This window comes from Tenrec ecaudatus, chromosome X (genome assembly GCF_050624435.1).
Source record: "Tenrec ecaudatus isolate mTenEca1 chromosome X, mTenEca1.hap1, whole genome shotgun sequence".
Classification (NCBI taxonomy): Eukaryota; Metazoa; Chordata; class Mammalia; order Afrosoricida; family Tenrecidae; genus Tenrec; species Tenrec ecaudatus.
In genome coordinates, this window is record NC_134548.1 from 106689392 (window position 1) to 106711006 (window position 21615).

The following is a 21615-nucleotide window of genomic DNA, read 5'->3' on the forward strand; positions in this document are numbered from 1 at the left end:
TCTTTCAGACCATTCCCCTCCCTCCACTTATCCATGCTCCTCTAAGGGAAGAAAAGCTTGCTCCATGACCCTAACTTTTCTTGGTCTTCCCAGAGAACCCTCTCTCCATCTATTGTCCTTCCTTCAGTTGGGAAGAAGCTGGATCTTCTTACCAAGGGATCTTGGTCCCCTCCCTCAGAATGTGTCTGCTCAAGTTCCCCAAGGTACCTTTCTGCTCTAGTCCTCTCTGCCCTCCTGAGTCTCCCGGGCAACAGGCAGCATTTTCCTACCCATCCCAGGAATCCCAGCCTCCTGCCTTTGTGTCTGCCCCGCTGGCCAATGAAGCTACCTAGCAGATGAGGACGTTGATTTCAGCCACACTGGCCCCCAGCACACTCTCCGCTGAGGTTTTTACATGCTGCTGCTTGAGATGTCGCCTGATGCAGGCTTGTGGGCAAAGCACACATTGCCGTAGGCGCAACGGTCTGTCCACGCTCCTGACTGCAGGCTAAGGTGGTAGTGCAGCGTGGACTTGTGAGAGGAGCACTTGCCGCAGATGCCACAGGAATATGACTTAATGCAGTAGTGCACGTTCTTGTGGTGGTTCCGGTTGTTGCTGTGGTGGAACTGCTTGTCGCAGTGCAGGCACCTGAAGAAGAAGTGCTGAGCCCGCGTGTGGAAGACCAGCTTATCCACACCGTGAGACACTTCTGGACACTTGGTGCACTTGAGGTTCCCATCTGAGAAGCCCACAAGCAGTGGGCTCCGGCTGCTCCTTGCACCCAGGCTGACCCTCGCCACCAGGCAACCATGGCCACCACTGCTGCCTCCACTAGGCCCGCGGTGGCCCCCAGGATCAAGAGCAGACCCTCCCCTTCTGCATCCTCAGAGGGGGTGTAGCAGGTCTTCACCACACCCTACGGAGGGCCACAGTGCTGGGGGCATGCTACGCTGGGCCAGTTCTCCGAGGGGGCTGCCCGCTGAGATGGCCCTGTGCAGGCGGCCAAGAGGATCTTGTGGCCACAAAACCTGAGGCTGTCAGCCACAAGGGTCACGTCACAAAATCACTCCTCTACGCAGACCTGGTTCAAGTTCTGAAATGTAGCAGCCTCATGGCCAGGCAACTGGAAGCGCAGGAGCTCCATCCCAGAAGCCATTGTGGTGGGGGTAGGCAACCCTGGCCTGGTTCCATGGCGCTGCTGCTTTTATCCCCATATTCCCCACCCCAAGGCTGGTGGGACATGCCCCCCTAAACCCTGCCTCCAAGGACAGGTGCAGAGCAGAGCGAAGGTGCGGAGGTACTGGGGGGGAGGGGTGGGGGGAGGAGTGCACAGGGGGCGGCTCACGCTGTGTGTCTCAGGCTCCGTGAGCGCAGTGTTAGTTAGTGGTATTTTCAAAATTCTTCTCCAGCACCATAATTCAAGTGCATCAATTCTTCCAGGGTCTTTTTAATCAATGGAGATACAATGAAGAAGGTCAATATCAGCCAACAAGGAAGGCCAGGGGTCAACTGTTAACCATCCATTGTTCATATGATAATTAAAGTTGATGCAGAAGAAATTGTCCACCATCAATTGCTCATATGATAATTAAAGTTAATGTCGATGAAATTTAATACAAGTTCATGGGAATAAAATATGATCTTGAGCATATCCCACCTGAATTTAGAAACCACATAAAGAAGAGATTTGATGCATAGGCTGGATGAACAATCTGGAGGAAAAACAATGGGACCGACACTTCCCGGGGAACATGGGATAGGGGAAGGTGGGGGGAAAGGAAGTGGTGTTAACAACCCAGGAACAAGGGAACAACAAGTGGTCCAAATTGGTGGTGAGGTGGGTGTGGCAGGCCTGGTAGAGCATGATTAAGGGTAATGTAATGAAGAGGTATTGCTGAAACCCAGGTGGGGATGGAGCATGATAGTTGGAGAGGAGGAAAGTCAAGGGAAATAGAGGAAAGAGCTGGGAGGCAAAGGGCATTTATAGAGGTCTAGAGAAAGGCATGTACATATACATATATATATATATATATATATATATATATATATATATATATATATATATATATATATATGATTGGGGAAATAAATCTATGTGCCTATATTTACAGGTGTTATAGTATTATGGTGGCGGAAGGACATTGGCTCCACTCAAGTACTACCTCAATGCATGAATACTTTCTTCTATTAAACTGGCATTCTATGATGCTCACCCTCACGACACAACCGATGAAGACAAGGCGGGTGAATAAACAAATGTGGTGAAGAAAGCTGATGGTGCCCGGCTATCAATAGGTATAGCACCTGGTGTCTTAAAAGTTTGAAGATAAACAATTGGCCATCTATCTCAGAAGCAACAAAACCCACATGGAAGAAGCACACCAGCCTGTGTAATCACGAGGTGTCGAAGGGATCAAGTATAAGGCATCATCAGAACAAAAAAATCTTACCATAATGAATGAACCGGGAAGGGCAGAGTGAAGACACAAAACCTATTTGTTGGCCCCTGGGGATCCCCTTGCAGAGGGGTCTAGGGGATATGAGTCATTCAGGGTGTGATGTAGCACTGATGAAGAATACAGCTTTCCTCCAGTTCCTAAATGCTCCCTCCCCTCCCCACAACTATCATGATCCGAATTCTACTTTGCAAGTCTGGCTCGACCAGAGAATGTACACTGGTGCAGATGGGAGCTGGAGGCACAAGGAGTCCAGGGCCAATGATACCTTCAGGACCAGGGGTATGAGTGCTGATACTGGTAGGGTAGAGGGAGAGTGGGTTGGAAAGAGGGAACTGATTACAAGGATCTACATGTGACCTCCTCCCTGGGGGACGGACAACAGGAAAGGGGGTGAGGGGAGACGTCGGACAGGGAAAGATATGACAAAATAATAATTCATAAATTATCAAGGGCTCATGTGGGAGGAGGCAGGGGGGAGCGGGGAGAGTGAGGAGAAAAAAGAGAACCTGATGCCAAGGGCTTAAGTGGAGAGCAAATGCTTTGAATTTGATGAGGGCAATGAGTGTACAGATGTGCTTTACACAATTGATGTATGTTTGGATTGTGATAAGAGTTGTATGAGACGCTAATAAAACTTTTAAAGAAAAAGTGACTGAAGACCAGACAATTTGAGGGATGACATCAAGAATATCACACATGAAGAAAACAACAGTCACTGAAAAGATAGGGTAGAAATTCAAATGTTCTTAATAGCCCTCTGAACCTTGCCCTTGAGTGTAGAGTAGCTAAAGCTAATGAAAGATGTGATAACTGTAAATAGACGAACATTTCAGAGGGCAGCTCAAGAATCAAACAAAAACTTATGTTTGAAAATCAAAAGGGAAGCACAAACTCAGCATTTTCCAAGTTGAAAGAATCAAGAATAAGCTAATTATCAAGTTGTAGTAATAAAGGAATTTAAGAAGTCTGTGCAGCTGTGGGGTAAGTGTTGGCCTGCTAACTGTAAGGTGAGTTACTCAAATCCACCAGCCATTGGAACAGGGTGGGGGAGTGACGATATCTGCTCCAGTAAAGAGTGACGATATCTGCTCCAGTCTCTGAAAACCTGCACAGTCACTATTAATCAGAATTTACTCAATGCAGTGGGTTATGGGGAAAATATTTTAATAGCAGGAGCTATTAAAAGGAGATGAAGACATGGAGTCACTGTACCAGCATTAATTAGTCAAGGGCCAATCATGTGAAGAGATAGCATATTATCAATGAAGAAGTTCAAGATGCACTGAAGGCATTATCAAAAACAAGGCTCCAGGAATTGACTATTGTCTTATACAGAAGGCACAACCTTATTTGCTGAATTCCAGGAGAACTTGAGATACTTCCTGATAAAGATAAAGAACTGCAGCCTTCAGAATGGATTACTATTCAATGTAAAGAAAACAGAAATCCTCACTAGTTGACTAATAGGTATCACCATGATTAATAAAGAATATATTGAAATGATCAATATATTCAATATATTATATAAGGATTTCATTTTGGTAGTTGTTTATATTTCTTATTATCCATTTTAAAATTTTATTTCTGGTACATAGAATTATAGTTAAAATTGCTCCAGGTTTTCCTAGTGCTTTCTATTCTTTCAGTCACTTAAAAATAGTTTTATTGGCACTTCATCCACATATACAATTTGGTAGTTCGTTCATATCAAGAAGAGTTGAACAATCATTACCACAATCAATTTTAGAACATTTTCTGCTTCCTTGAACTCATTATTATTTTAATTGTGGAAAAACTATATGAAACAAAATATTCTCCAATTCAACAAAATCTATATGCATAATTCAGTGCCACTGATTATACTATTCATGCTTGTACAATCATTATTGATATCATGTTCCAAATTATTCCACCATAATTAACATAAACTCAATGGACCCTAAATAATAACATGTCCTTCTTCAGCCATGGTTATCTTTGGTTGAATTTGGTTTCATTTTTCAAAATTTTAAGTAGTTTTCTTGATATAAAACTCAAAAAGCATGCACTTTCATAGTTAGCTACTTTTACAAAGTTGTATATAATTTAAAAATTAATTTTTAAAAAAGTGTTGAATATAAATCATCACAATCATTTCTACTGCTCACTCCCATCTCCTGCATTCGTTTGCTCCCCAATTCCTTTCACCCTCCCCACACCCCATCACAGATAAATAATTGTCTCTATGCATTCATTCTTTCTATGCTTCATAAACTGGTAAACCGAAAAGAAGCAATAAAAACAAAATGAACCAGAAAAAGAAAACAATAAAAATAATATTATAAAGATAAAAATAAAGAATATGAAAGAAATAACCACAACAATTTTTTTAAAGCTAGAGAAGAAATTTCTGTTGTGGAGCTAGAGAAATATTCAAGCCTAGAACAAATTCAGGTTGGGTCCAGAGGGAGGTCTACTGACCAAGTATCATATTATACCATGGCTCAATTCACCATAATCAAGATTACAATAATCTCTGTGTAATAATGAAGTTGTTTAAATCCCTTGCTGTGGCTAGAGGGGATCTACCAGAGACAATAGAAATTCTGAAGGTGGACTTTGAGCTCCCACTGTCCTCCATAGCCTTCTAAAAATCGGTTGTTCACAATTAAAGCTCTGATACTTTACCCTCCAGCGTATTTGGATTTTGTTATCATCATCTTTAGATCACACAGACTAGTGTACTTCTTTGATGTGGACTTAGTTGAGACCTCACTTAGACGTCTGTTTGAATACAAGGCTTTAATTAAGCACCTAAAAACTATTGCAATTGATAGCCTGGCACCACCTGCTTTTTCATCACACTCTCCTGTAGAACCCTTATCTTTGGGGATCTCTTCATGAAGCCAAATATGGAGCAGGGCTATCCTTTAAGAATTAAGTGTTCTTGGATTTGGGATCGAATTCCTTGTGTGCCCAGACTCCATCTGCTTGTCCATAGGTTATGAACAAGTATTTTTTATTTGGGGTGGTCATATTATGACGTAAACAAGAACAACAGCAAGAAAAATAAAAACAAACAAAAGAAACAAAACAGAGAAATATTTTCAATTAACCTCCTGGGCTATAAGGTGATTCCAATGATGACATCAATAATTTATCTAATGGCAAAGAATTTAAGATATGAGGATTTTATGCTAGCATAGTCCAACTGCGAACTGAAATCCATGAGTGGTTGCTTTGTACAGATTAATTTCTTAATTAGTTGAGCTCTCTTTACATTGAGTATGGGGGTTGGTGCGGGGGAAATTTTCCTGTGCCATTTCTCACAGGGGAAAATCCTTGCCTATAAGTTTAATACTTGCCATATTAATGCAAAGGGAGCATTGAGGTGCAAGATATATGGTAGTTCTGTATCTCCTTTCATTAGGCAGCCACTAAGCCAGGGATCCCACCCAAACTCCAACAACTTTGAGGGGGCCATCTTTTGCTTCCTTTCCCATCAAAAATTTCTGTTCTAAGAGTATGGGTAGTTTTACGATAGGACCCAGTTCATTCAGTTGGGCTTCCATGTAGAGTCCTTCTGCTGTGGCCCTTGGGGGGTGCCATGTCCCAGTAAGGTCAGCATGTAGCATCATCATAGTGTTTAGTTCATGCCATGGTTCACCAAGGGTTGGGTAGAAACGTACTCACAGTGCCTACACAGGACTCTAGAAATGGTTTATTCTCCCCGTAAGTTCCCTACAATTATTGTTTGGAATCCTTTCCTGTGGTTGCTCATCCCCGTTTACCCACCATACTAACCAACAGAAATATCAGTGTCTCCTCTAAAATGTAGCTATCCCAGTCCTCTGGTCTTAACATGATTTTCCAGTAAGGTTACACTCTTTCCTGTAGAGGTCCTGGTGATTTGTCACATCCTTGTCTAAGTGTTTTATACCATCAAGTGGATGGCCGTCTCCCTTTTCCCAATGTGAACAGAGTCACTCCCACCAGTGTGAGGTCTCCTTTTTTGAGGTGGTTTGTATGAAGGGCGCATAAGGGGGTTGATAGCTGTTAGCCACACATTCTATTCCTTTGGAAGTTCGTCACTAAGATTTGTTTAATTGGTATTTTTCTTTGTAGTAATGGACTCATATAATATTTGTCCTTTTGTGATTGCCTAAATTCACTCAACAAAATGGTTTTCAGATCCTTCCATACCATAATATGTTTAATACATTCATTCCTGTTTTTTTAGAGATACATATTATTCCATTATGTGTGTACCATCGTTTCTGTATCCATTCTTCCACTGTTAGGCATTTTGACTGCTTGCAATTTCTTGCTATTGTGCTGTAATAAATATGAGAGAACATAACTCCATTTGTGTTGTGTCTCATAATTCTTTAGAATATATCTTAAATGGTATTGCTGGATCATATAAGATTTCAATTCCCAGTTGCTTTAAATATTGCCATATCTTTTTTCCATTGAGGTTATATGTATTCACAAGTCAACCAATTGTGCATACAAGTTCCATTCTCTCTTCAGCCTTTCCAGCATTTCTTGTTTTCTGTTTTTTTCCTTTAAAAAATTTGGCTAAAATTGTGCATGGAAAGTGGTATTCCAGTGTAGTTTTCATTTTTATCTCCCAAATGGCTACTGATCTGAAACATTTTTCATATGTTTTTAGCCATTTGAACTTCAGTTTTGGTGAATTGTCTGTTTCTGTCTTTTTCCCACTTCTTAATTGGGTCATTGATCATTTTCTTATTGAGCTATTGTAAGCTGTTTAGATTTTGGTAATACGACACTTGTCTGACGTGTCATTGGTAAAAATGTTTTCCCACTTTGTGGGCTCTCATTTTAGTCTTTTGATGTGCATAAGTCATGTAAATTCAGCATGTCCCAGCCATCATTTTTCTGATTTGCTCTGCGTGATTCCTTTTTTATAGTTGGTCGTCCATGTATGCTCAGAGCTTCTAAGTTTGTTACAGTTTTCTCATTGATGATCTAGATAGCTTTGATGTTTATATTTAGGTCTTTAATAAATCTTGAATTCATTTTTGAGCATGGGGAGAGATATGGGTCTTGTTTCATTCTTCTATGTTTGGAAATCCAGTCTCTCTAAAACCATTTGTTGAAGAGGCTCTCTTTGTCCCATTGGATTTTCTAGGTCTTTTGTGTAAGATTAGTTGCTGGTAGCTGGTGCATTTTTGTCTGGATTTTCTGTTCTTCACTGTTGGTCTATAAATCTCTTGTTATAACAGTACCAGGATATTTTGACTACTGTGCCTATGTAGTAGGATTTTAGGTCAATTAGTGCTGGCCTCCTATTTAGTTCTTCTTTTAAAGAAATAATTTGCTTATCCTGGGACTTTTACCTACCCCAATGTAATTGGTAGTTTTTCCATTTCTATAATGAAAATATTTGGGATTGCATTTTATCTATAAATAACTTTAGGTAGTAGTGACATTTTCACAATATTAGGTCTTCCTGTTCATTAGCACAGGTTATTCTTTCATTTATATTGGTCTTTTCTGTGTCTTGTAGTAATGTTCTATATTTTTCTCTATATAGGTTTTTGTGGTCGTTATATAATCTGTTGTTGATTTGAGAGGATTAAGAGTGAAGGAGTAGAGTTTAGCCTCTCAATCAGGTCGTGTGTTGATGACCTCATTTGGAGGTGCTAAGGAGATAAATAGCTCTCTGAAGGCATGATGCAGGCTCACTCCCTGGGAAATATTGCAGCTGACAAGACACATATAGTAAGGCTAATGTCCTGAGCTGGAGGAGCCATGTTTTTACAGTGCCTCTAGATCCACAAGACTTTCCACCCACTGGCCTGTGATCTTTCTGCATTCAATGTCATTGCATGTGTTTCGTGAGTCTGAAGAGGACTTTATAGACTGGTGTCAGACATGGTTTAATAAAGGACTTTTGGACTTGATCTGAACTGGGTTGGGATGTTTTCTGAATATTCAAGTGTTTTTGTATATATAGCTCTTTCCTATATACATGAGTGTCTATGAATTTGTTTCTCTAGTCTACTAGGCTAACACATAATGGTACCTTGGGAGTGGGGTACTAGAGAAAGAAAGCATAAAGATGGTGAGTGGATATTTGTTTGAATTCTGCCTCATGGTATTGTTTCTTCTTTGTCTAGCCAGAAATCAGATATGCCCATGTGGTTTACTGGGTTGTTTTCTGGAAAGAATATGGAAAGTTAAAGTTTTGACTATTTTGTTTGGTTTTCGTCTTTGTTTATTCCTGTTTGAGATGATGAAAATGAATGCTGTTAATGTATTATTTGGTGCTCAGGGAACAAAATCACCTCTTGAATTTCTCAGTTTCTCAGAGAAAATGGCTGACAGAAAGCCTGGCTCTGGTTTGATGCTCTCAGAGGCCTAATCCCATATTTTGTATCAATAGAATAGTTTAGAAGAGGAGTTAGATAAGCTAAACAAAGATTGAACTTGACTGTTTTAAGAATTGAGTTTAGTATCTCATTCTACTTTGTTTATATTGATTTCTGCTTATAATTATTGATATAAGGATCTATAGAAATGATTATTGGGAAGGATGGAAAATAGAGAGTTTGTAAACCTTGCGTTCAACCATTCCAATTTGAATCTGCAAAGAAGTCTCTGAACAGAAAAGTGGGTGAACATAGGCATCAGACAGTGTAACACATGACAAACTAATAATAATTTATAAATCATCAAGTGTTCATGAAGGAGTGGGGGCAGAGAGGAGAAAAATGAGGACCTGATGCCAAGGGTTCAAGTAGAAAACAAATGTTTTGAGAATGATGAGGGCTAAAAATGTACAAATTGATGTATATATAGATTGTGATGAGTTGTATGAACCCCCAATAAAATTATTCTTTTTAAAAGAGAAGACTCTGAAAAGATTAGCCCCGCCCAGTGCTTTGGAATATTCAGGACATTTGCCTTCCAAGAGACTTGTCTGGAGCTGTTAGCAGATTGAAAAAAAAAATTAAAAAGGAACACTTTGGGTTTTTGAAGTTTGAACTAGTGGTTTTTATCAGAAGCTGAAAATAATCTGGAACCATGAAGTAAACTCCTCTCTAGGACTGAATATTAAAGGAAGCCTATGAGCAGGCTGAAATGTATCCATTTTTTGAGGGGAAGTAGGAAAAAGCAATAGAGAGACCGTTTGTGTCTGGCCACTGGCACCCATGGACCTGGTTTACAGGAATTAGAGGAGAAGATGAGAGCAGGTTGACTGAGCTGAAGTTCATGACCTAGCCCCATAGGGGCTAGGGTTATTGAGAATTTGTGATGGGCCATGGTCTAATAGCAAGATGACCAGTGGATACCCTGGTGAGGCTAGGTGAGGCAGCACACAATGATTTGACCAGAACCCAACCAGATGTAGAGAAGATTTTTGAGTTTATGAACTGGTGCCTTTTGCTGCAGACTTTATGGATGGCCTATCCTGATTTGACTTTGTTTATGGGTGCACACTCACAAGGTTCCACCTGGAATGAAGTTTCTTCACGTCATAAAATATGATTGTCTCCTCAGAACACTGGGTTGATATAAGTGGGCAGTATAGAAATTGGATACCCAGACTAGCATAGTCTTTGTTTCTTTTGTTAGGTTTATTCCTAAGTGTTTAATCTTTTTTTTTAACATTTTATTAGGGACTCATACAACTCTTATCACAATCCATACATATACATACATCAATTGTATAAAGCACATCTGTACATTCTTTACCCTAATCATTTTCAAAGCATTTGCTCTCCACTTAAGCCCTTTGCTTTTGTGGGGTTAGTAAATGGTATTGTTTTCTTAATGTCTATTTTATGCTAGCTCTATTTGCTAGTATACAAAAATCCAATTGATTTATTGTTGTAAATTTTGTATACTGCTACGTTGCGGAATCTCTCAATGATTTCTAATAAGCTTTTGGTGGAGACTTTTGAATTTTCTCTATATAGGATCATATCATCTGCAAAACAGCAAGAGCTTCACTTTTCTTTTGGCTTATTGAAATTCCTTGATTTCTTTTTGCTTTCTGATGACTCTAGCAGACTTAATGCAAGAAGTTGCATAAGAATGGTGACAGGGTACATCCTTGCCGAGTCCCTGTTGTTTTGTGGAAATGTTTCTAGCTTTCCCTGTTGAGATGTTGGCTCTTGGTTTCTCATATATGGCTTTTATTACTAGTATGCTGAGTAAATTCCCTTCTATTCCTATTGTGTTGAGTGCCTTAATCAAAAGTGTGGGGCATTTTCAAATGCCTTTTCTGCATCTATTGATATGGTCATGTGGTTTTTGTTCTTTACTTTGTTTATGTGGTGGGTTTATTTTTCGAAAGTTGAATCATCCCTGTATCCCTGGAATAAATACCATTTCGTACTGGTGGATTATTTTTTGACAAAATATTGAATTATATTGATCCAAATTTTGTAGAGAATTTAGCACATATGTTTATGATGGATATTGGTATGTAATTATCTACCTTTTTGGGGCCTTTGTCTGGTTTGTGTATCAGTGTTATGCTGCCTTAATAGAATGATTTGGGAGTTTGGTGCCTTTTCGTATATTCTGGAAAAGTTTGTGTTGTATTGGTATTAGATTTTCTCTGAATACTTGGTAAAATTCCCATGTAAAAAAGTCAGGGCCTGGGCTTTACTTGGTTGCTGGTTTCTTAACGTCCTGCTGTATTTTTTCTTTTCTTATGGGTTTGTTGGTGTTTTGGGTTTTTTCAATATCTGTTGGCATTAATTTGAGTGAAGTATTTCTTTGTATCAATACATTTCTTAAGAAATGAGTATATGTTTAAATACAGGTTTTCATATTAATGTACTGTTTCTTTTTATTTTATTAAGATCTATTATGATGTCACCTTCTTATCTCTTTTTGTAAATATATTCAACCCCCCTTTAAAATTTACCAGTGATTTGTCTCTTTTGTTAATGCTTTCAGAGAATCAGCTACTTGTCTTGTTGATATTTTCCATTATCTATTCTTTTCCATATCATCTGTTTTTAGTTTAATTTTTATGATTTTTTCTTCTTTTACTGGATAGTTTATGTTTTCTTTGTTTTAATTCAGGAATGTGTTGTGTTATGGTATTGATTTTGTATTTCTCCTCTTTTTTTCACATGGGTATCAATTGCTATATATTGCCCTCTTTACTGCTTTGCTGTGTCTCAAAGGTTTTGATAGTTTGTGATATCATTCTCTCACTTGTCTAAAAGATTTTTATGTTTCATCATTTATTTAATTTATTACTGAATTATTTTTGAGGACTATATTGTTTAAACTCCAGTTGTTTGTGTTCATTTTGTTGTTCTTTACTAACGTTGTAGTGCTCTGGTCTGAGAAGATATGTTGTAGGATTTCAATTTTTTTATTTGTTAAGGCATATTTTGTGGCTTAGTGTCTGATCTATTCTTGAAAATGTTTCATGTTTGCTGCAGAAGAACATACTTTTTTGTTTGTTTGTTTTAATGGAGTGTTCTATATATGTCTATGAGTTAATTTTGTTGATTGTGTTGTTGAGCTTTTGTGTGTCTTTACTGACTTTTTCCTTGATGTTCTGTCTTTCTTTGAGGGTGCCATATTGAAGCCTCCTGTTATTATTGTCAAGGTGTCTATGTCCTTTGTAAATTTTGTGAGGATTTGATTGATTTGTTTCGAGGGTCTTTCACTGGATGCTTATATATTTCTTATAATTATGTCTTCTTGAGCTATTTTTTCCTTCATCATTATATAGTATCGGTTCTTGTCTCCTACTGCATTGTTTACCTGGTTGTCTGCTTTCTTAGAGATTGATATTGCTCTCCCTCCTTTGTTTTGGTTGCTATTTGCTTGATATGCTTTTGTCCAGCCTCTGAGTTTTAATCTGTTCATATTTGTGTTTGTAAAGTGTGTTTCTTGTAGGCAGCAGCATATTGATGGATTTTGTTTTTTTAATCCATTCTGTTACTTTCTGTATCTTTACTGGTGCATTTATTCCACTGGCTTTCTGTGACATTGTTGATATGTGTGTATTTATTACTCTCATTTTGATTTCTACTTGTTTACGTTGTGCATGAGTATGCATGTGTGTTGTGTTTAGTTTTTTTGTTCTTCCTGTATTACTCCATTGATTTTGATATTGCTCTGTGTATGTTGATTTCTGTTAGCAATTGTATGTTGGTTTCATGTTCTTATGTTGTTGATTTTTTTGTCATAGTTCTTCATTGAGTATTTTTGTAGTGATGGTCTTGTTTTGTGAATTTTTAAAATTTCTTCTTTTTGGATATACTCTTATTTCTCTATCATATTTGAGTGATTTTTTTGCTGGGTGTAAGTTACGAGAATGACAGTTTTGTTTTTTCCCCCTTCTGTTTTCATTGTTTCCTTCTCTGTGTGGTTACTATTATTAAATCTGAAGTTATTCTAATTGCTGACTTTCATCAGTAATTGTTCCTTGTTTCCCCTTTTGGCTCCTCTTAGATGTTTCTCCCAGTGACTGATGTTAGACTTCTTGACTATAATATGCTTGGAAGTTCTCCTTTGTAGATCTCTCCTGATTGGGTTCTATCTTTTCATTCTTTAGACATTTAGGAAAATTTTCTTGCAGGAGTTCTTGAACTATACTCTGTGTCAATATTTTTTGTTTGTTTTTTCTTCTTCTGAAATCCCTATAAGATGTAGGTTTCTCCTGTTGAGTGTGTCTCACATAATTCTCAAGTTTTACTAAGTCTCTTTTGCATGTATTGTTATTTGTTCTCTTAGATGGGGTCTAAAGATTTGTCTTCAGGCTAACTATGGATTTACATTTCTTCATTGTGTTTCTCTTTTCTTTTTTAGTATTGTGCAGTGTGCTATTATAATGTTTTATTTTTGTGTTTTGGTTTGGAGTTTTTCTTCTAAGGCATGTAGTGAAGTTTCTAGCTTTTGTATTATTTCACTTTTCATCTACGACACTTTCTTCATCTGTTATATAAGTGTTTATATAACACTTCATCATTCTTTTAAATTATTTTTCTGGTAATTTTATAGTCTGTTCAATATCAGGCATTTCATTTAAGTCTGGTTGATGTTGAGCTATTTATGTCTATTTCTTATGTGTGTGTGAACTGATATCTTCTTTTGTTTTATTTACATCTTGGTGTATATAATATGGGTGTTAGGAAGGTTAGCTAATGTGGGAGTAGTTAACTGTCAGGTAGTGCAATGAAGGGGCAGGTGGTGGTTAGGTTATATTAAGTATCTGGTGGGGGGTGTTGATTTAAGTTCTTGAGGAAATAAACATGGAAGAGAAAGTGTTAGAGGAGAGAGAAAAAGGGAAGCAAGGAAGTAAAGGAACAGGTAGTGTAAATTGGTAGGTTAAAAGATAGCTTATCACTTTTTTTGTTTTTCAGTTTATGAAACCCAACATTGATGAAAGCATAGGGGCCGCAAGTAGAACAAGGGTGTTGGGGGATTGCAGTGGCGGCGGCGGCGGCGGTGAGGCGGTAAAGTGCAGCCGGGCGTAAGGATTCCAGTAAGGAAAGAACGTTTTGAAATTGATTATGGTAGCAATTTTAGAATAGATCTTGATGTGATGTAACTATGGAGTGATATATGTTTTAACTTAAAATTAAAAAAAATAAAAATGAATTAGACCGAAAAATGCCTTGTTTTATAATGAAGGAAGACTCTAATATTTGAGAGAGGGAAAAAACAGTAAGAGTATTGTCAGCTTTTGTTTTATGAGAATGAGAAGGAGAGAGGTTTCACAAAAGAAAGGAAAGATTTTAAAATTTAAATAAAATGGTACAGAAAAAAGCTTAGATATTAAAATTAAAGCAGCACAAGGCAAGTGACAAAAACATTAAAAATAAAATAGAAAGAAGAGCTGTTAATGTATGCTTTATTGGTTTCTAAGCTTTTCCAAGGAGCTTTGTTTCTGATATGAGTGCTAACTTGTGGATTAATGATGTATTGAGAGACTAGAAAAATAAGTAAATTGAAAGCAAAAAAGTAAACTATTAATGTTTTTCCTGACCTTACATATACCAACAGATAGGAAAGTCATTATACCGAATGAATATTAGGAATAGTGCATAACTCTGTTTAAAAGAAGGGAGGATATAGGAATGATAAAATACAGAGCAACAACAATACCAGCAAAAGAACAGCTGGGGTCTTAACCTTGTCCTGGGGGAAATTATTACTGTATGGATAAGAGGTCTTTTGAATAGTTGGCGACAGTGTCTGGTAGTACGTTGTTTTACTACATTGTGATCTTTTAGGATATCAAGATAGGGTTGAGATTGAGGCTTGGTGAATGCTTTTGGTGTCTGGTATAGCTGAGAGTCCTGTATTCTTGTGATTTAGGTTACTTATCTTCAAGGAATAGACATCTGGTGGATCATGTCAGAGGGATTGGCGTTAGCTCTTTTCAGCTGTTGGAGGTAACCAAGTGGGGGTTGGAGAGTAAACTGGGATAGTTTTGTTGGTGAGCAGGAGCTCCCTTGGCTAGGGTGAATTAATTTATTCACAACTTATGCACACTGCAGGCTGCCCTGCAGAGTTAGCTCCATGTAACCCAGAAAGCTGTGCTACCCCTGTTACTGGGGAGATAGGCCTGCAAGAGTATTCGACTGCAGCTACCTTCGCTTGGGCTGAGAGTCAAGACTATTTGTACTTATATCTGTCCCAGACTGGACAGGTAGAGTTATGTCCTGACAACTAGGCCTGTCAGCTATCCTAGCTAGCTCTGGGACAAGGAAAATGGTTTGGAAGAGTTGGAGAACTGCATTGCACCAGCTTATGCCATGGGCCCGTGACAAATAGTAGTCTATTGGCAGTTATTCCTAGTGAATATTTATTTATTTATGAAATATTTTATTGGGGGCTCTTACATCTCTTATCACAATCCATATAATCATCCAGTATGTCAAGCACATTTTTACATATGCTGCCATCATCATTTTCAATGCATTCTCTTCTCACTTGAGCCCGATTTCAACCCCCCATTTCTTCCCCCTCCCTCCCCCACCCACTCTCTATCACGAATCCTTGATAAATCATAGATTACTATTTTCATATCTTACATTATCCTCCATTGCCCCTCATCCACTTTTCCATTGTTTGTCCCACTGAGAGGGGGTTATAGGTTGATCCTTGTGATTGGGTCCCCCTTTCTCCGCCCTGTCCCCTAATCCTCCTGGTATCTACTCTAATTGTTGGCCCTAGGGGTTTTATCTCTCGTGGATTCCGTGTTATGGGTTCTTTTCTGTAGCAGTGTGCATGCTCTGGTCTAATCTGATTTGTAAGGTAGAATTGAGGGCATGATAGTGGGAGGAATAAGCACCAAAGAACTAGAAGAAAGTTGTGTGCTTCATTGGTACTGGCAAAGCCAAATAAAACAACAAAGAAAGTAAAGACCAACAAAACAAAACAACAACAAAAACCAACACCAAAAAGAAATCCACTGACAAAAATGGAAAGGCCTGTAAATAGTTCAAGGTCTGTTTGTTGGCCTTTACGAGTGTTTTCCAGTCAAGTCTTATGGGGTACCACACTCTTTCTCCAAATTTATTTTTTTCTATTGCCCAGGGAGTTCATCACTTTGCTCCCCTTGCTACTCCATCATAGGCCTTCAGTGTTTTATCCTAGCATGTTGGGGTTAGATCCTGTTTTTTATTTTAAAAAATGTGTCTACTTATCTTTATGATGAGAGTCTTGCAGTTTGGAAGTGTAGGATATCCCTCTCTGTGCCCCCTCTGTGCTAGTCTCTGGGGAATTCCACCCATGTCTGCTACTTGGTCACCATCTTGCTTCCAAGGCTCCCCTAGACACGTATTTAGGTTTATACTGCTTAGCTTTTTGTGTGCTTAATTAACTAAGCATTAGTTTGCTTTGCTTGCAATATTGCTACAAACACACATATAACTTCATAGAGAAATTTTATAATTTTTATTCTGATTTAGGTGTAGGTTTCAGATACTCATTTTTATTCAACGCCTTAAACTACTTGTCAAGCCACCCAATGGATTACTCTGTCCCCATCTCCCTTTGATTTCTTTTCTCCCTCTTGTGGAATACCATCTTCCCCTTCACTCCCATCAACGCATATCTTCTCTCTAGCCTATTGCTTTATCTTCACTCCTTTACCTTCATGCCACTCCTCACCACCTACCTGCAAACTTGGTAAATATAAAAATCTGTTTTCTCTATTATTAAAATTTTGTCTTAATTTTCTCCTTATAACAGTGATCTTATGCAGTATGTGTACTCTTTTGGTTGACTAACTTTACTCAACATAATGTTCTCCAAATTCGACAGGAGGAGGAAGATGGCCGACCGGGGCACCCACGTACTCTGAGAGCTCCTCTGAATAAAGCGGGTTTGGTGTCCAGGTAGCTGAATGGTAGGAGTCTGGTGAGTGAAATATCCCCCTGGGACATCACCCCAGCCCCACCCCACGCATTTGTCCTGAGCAGGGGTCTGGGTTAAGGACCAGTTTCGTGGGACATCTATGGTCACTAGGCTGCTGTCATCACGCACCAGTGACTAGCCTAAGCTCCATCCCCAAATGGGATCCCAGCCCAGAGTCGCTTGCCTGCCCTGCCTAGACCAGCGCTCCCCTACACCAGCGACCCACTTACGGGACCCTACTGGGAGAGAAGCTTTCCTCTCCAGCGGTTCCCCTCTCCCCTCCAGGCAGCGATCTGCCCTTGGGCCCAAGTCCCAACCCGCGCCTACCGCCGACCCTGCCCCTGCATTTCCGCAGAGCACCTTGGGCCCCGGGCCTCTGAATCTGCCCGCCGAGGACCCCTCCCAGTGCCGGGAGCAAGAGTGGGTGCCCCTGCCGAGAGGAAGGACACGTGACAGAGCTCGGCACTCCTGCAGGCTGGCATTGCACTGATCACCGGTGTGCTGCGGGTGCTGCGGGGACCCCAGGGGCCCCGGCTCTGAGCTCTGAGCCTTGGCGGAGGACGGGCGCCATTGCCCCCTGCAGTTTCCCATCGATGTCTTTGTGGCTTGGAAGACCGCGCCAGCCTGCAGCCAGGGCAGATTAAGCAATAAACATTCCGCCTGCGGCGGCGGAGCCTGGGACTCGGCTTTGCAGTCCCTGCGGAGCCATCTGTATGCTCCAGCCTGGTCTCACCACCTAGGGGCCCTGTGGGGTCCCCAGTGCCAGCTCCTAAGCCTGCCACAGCCCTCCCCAGCTGCCACAGGAGGCGAGCATGGTGGCCTGAGCCTCCTCACAGTACCCTTAACCGCCCTATACTTCCCAGCTGGAGCAGGAGGACGGCCAGGGGGAGCTGCTGACCACAGGCTCAAATCTACAGGTCTGCAGGGACCTGGGAGGGCTTGCTGAGCTGAAGAGCATTTGAGAATTCCCCCAACTACCCCCCCACTACATAGCCCCGCTCAGGAGCCCAGATCAGCACCACGTCTTGGGACAACGTGAACTCACCCACCTCCGCTCTCTATTAGGTATCACCAGTGCTTAGAGGGGAAAGGGGGAAATTTTTAGATATACACATCTACACATCCTCCATCTAGCATTGTTTTTTTATCTTTCCTTTCTTTTACTTCTTTTACTGTGCTGTATTCTTTCTCTCCTTCCTTCCTACGTTTTCATTAATGCTAGTACTTCTGCCCCTTTTCTATAGATTCTCCGTCTCTCTCTTTTTTCTTCTCCTTCCACCTCTACTAGTATCACAGCTTGTCCCTCCTCTTGTATAGATTCTCCTTTTTCCTCTCTCTCCAATTTTTTCTTCCTCTGCCCAATATTTTGTTAAAAACTATTTTTAAACTGTTAACCTTTTAAATCCTTGTTATTACTAACCCCCCTCCAAAAAGAGGGGGCTGCTAAGGGTACCAAGTCAAACCTGGTCAAAGCAGCCTGAGGGAAATAACTCACTGAGGCTCCAGCCCCCACTCCAGCTGCTGAAACATTTCACCACTGCAGGTCACCAACCCGACGGGTAACTCGGTCTACACAGCAGTCTGACCCACCTTTAGAGTCGGTCATAGGCAATCACCTGAAAGAATCCTTAACAATAACATAGATAAGGTTACCCCGGTCTCCCAGAAGTATGGGGCCTATGAAAGGATCAAGAAAAAATGAACAGATCACATCATTCCCAACAAAAAAATCAGAGAAACGAGGCACTTTAACAACCTAACGTCACTCATAGAAGAAACAGATATAGATCAGCCACAAAATGAAATCTTCAGAACTCTGCTTGCAGTAATACAGAAGCCAAGAGAAGGAACCCAGAATAAGGATGCAATGATAGAGGGGATGAAATACACAATAGAGGGGATGCAGTCCACAATAGAGGGGATGAATTCTACCCACCAAAGGGAACTGCAGAAACTAACAGAGCAGGTAGCAGAGGCTACACAAAAGGTCACAGAAGCTACATCTAGGCTTGAGGAGGCTGAGAACTGTATCAGTGAACTCGAGGACACTCAAACTGAACGAACCAAGTGAGAAAAACAATCCGCTAGGAAAATTAAAGAAATAGAAGACAGCCTGAGATCAATGACAGATGCTATGAAGAGGAATAATATTCAAATAATTGGTCTACCAGAACACAACACAACACACAAATTGGCAGCGAAGATAGCAAAGGAATTTCTGGAAGAAAATTTTCCCAACCTAACAAGGGGTAATCAGACGCTCATACAGGAAGCAGAGAGGACGCTGGCTAAGTTAAATCACAAGAAGAGCACGCCAAGACATATAATAGTAAAAATATCCAACTTAGAGGAAAAAGAGAAAATTCTACGAGCAGCAAGAGAAAGGAAGACAGTCACATACAAAGGAGCGCAGGTAAGAATATGCTCAGACTTATCAGCAGAAACAATGAAGAGGAGGAGAGAATGGAGCAACATCTTTCAAAAGCTGAAAGATAAAAATGCCTCCCCCCGAATCCTATACCCTGCCAAGTAATCCATTAAGATAGAGAGTAAGATAAGGGTCTTCCAGGACAAGGAAGAACTCAAAGAATATGCTGTAAGTCACCCGACCCTGCGGAATATATTGGCTGACTTGCTATGGCCAGAGGATCAAGCTCCAACTAGAACACTCAGGAGACCACCATATAGCCCATCTCCATCTAGAAGCCAACATGCCAGCAACAAGTACCAGGGCAACAGGGTCTCAGATGGAAAAGAGGACATGAGTGGGTTCAGGCCCAGATCAGAGAGGATATTAGGAAGTTTCTAGAAACTAATGAGAACAAGCATACAACATATCAAAACTTATGGGATACTGCAAAAGCAGTTATCAGAGGTAGCTTGATATCACTGAATGTATATATGAAAAAAGAAGCAAGGCGTATGACAGATATGTTAACACAAAACCTCCAACAACTAGAACAGAGTCAACAGAACTACCCCTCCAATAGCAAGAGAAAATAAATAATAAAAATCAGGGAGGAATTAAACCAGTGGGAAGACAAGAAAACAATGCAAAGGATTAATGCAACTAGAAGCTGGTTTTATGAACGAATCAATAAAATTGACAGCCCTCTAGCAAAGCTTACCAAGGATAGGAAGTAGCAAACATCAATAGCTAGGATGAGGGATGAATTGGGGGCAATAACAACAGACTACAATGAGATAAAAAGGATAATCACAAAGTACTATGAGGGTTTGTACTCTAATAAATTCAGAAACCTGGAAGATATGGATAAATATTTAGAGAAACAATCTCTCCCTAGATTATCTGAGACAGAGATCAAGAACCTCAACAAACCCATAGTGAAGGAATAGAGAGTGTCATCAAAAAGCTACCAAGGAAAAAGGCCCCAGGGCCAGATGGCTACACAGCAGAATTTTACCAAACATTCAGGGAAGAGCTGACACCGATCCTCCACAAAGTATTCCATAACATAGAAAAGAACGGCAAGCTCCCAAACTCATTTTACAAAGCCAGCATTACTTTGATACCCAAACAGGGAAAAGACCCCACAGGTGTAGAGAATTATAGACCAATATCTCTAATGAACATAGATGCAAAAATCCTTAACAAAATATTGGCCAATAGAATACAAAGGTATATAAAGCATATAATCCACCACTACCAGGTAGGATTCATCCCAGGGAAGCTGGGATGGTTAATATCCCAAAATCCATCAATATCATACATCACATCGACAAGAAAAAGGATGAAAACCATATGATAATATCCATAGACGCAGAAAAAGCATTTGACAATATCCAACACCCATTGCTAATCAAGAATCTCAGGAAGATAGGATTGGAAGGTAAGTTCCTGAAGCTCGTACAAGCTATCTATGAAAGACCAACAGCCAACATCATAGTCAATGAAGAAAAGACAAGAACAATCTCACTGAAAAAGGGTACAAGACAAGGTTGCCCCCTATCCCCTCTTCTATTTAATATAGTTTTGGGGGTTCTGGCTAACAACATAAGACAGCAGAAGGACATTAAAGGGATCCAATTGGGAGAGGAGGAGGTGAAACTATCGCTATTTGCAGATGACATGATCCTATACATTGAAAACCCCCAAAACTCCACAGTTGGAGTACGTACAGCGATAGAGGAGTACGGAAGAGTAGCAGGATCCAAGATCAATAAACAGAAGTCGGTAGGGTTTCTATACACATCAGACAGGGCCATGGAAGAGGCGGTTAAGAGGGAAGTACCCTTCACAGTAGCCAAGAACAAACTGAAATACCTAGGAATATATTTAACAAAAAATACTAAAGACCTCTATAAGCATAATTATAAAACCCTATTACAGGAAACCAAAAGTGACCTCCACAAATGGATGACCCTCCCCTGCTCATGGCTAGGTAGGGTTAACATAGTAAAGATGACAGTTCTTCCTTAAGCACTCTACAAGTTCAATGCTATACCAATCCAATTACCATCAACCTTCTTCAAAGAATTGGAAATAAACTGACCACCAACTTTATATGGAGAGGGAAGAAACCCAGAATTAGCAGAGAACTCCTCAAGAAGAAGGACACAATTGGAGGACTCGCCCTACCTGATTGTAATGCCAATTACACTGCTACAGTGGTCAAAACAGCGTGGAACTGGCACAATGATAGACACTCAGACCAGTGGAGAAGAATAGAAAGCCCAGGAGTAAAATAATCAGCATATAGACAACTGATCTTTTACAAGGGTCCCAAAAACATCAAGTGGGAAGCGGATGTCCTCTTTAATAAGTGATGCTGGAAACAATGGATATCCACATGTAGAAAG

At 40.1% G+C, this 21615-nt stretch overlaps 1 pseudogene; it reads right to left on the reverse strand.

Annotated features, from left to right (window-relative positions):
- Window positions 1-328: 328 nt before the first annotated feature.
- Window positions 329-17365, reverse strand: LOC142433616 (zinc finger and BTB domain-containing protein 12-like; annotated as a pseudogene).
- Window positions 17366-21615: the final 4250 nt, after the last annotated feature.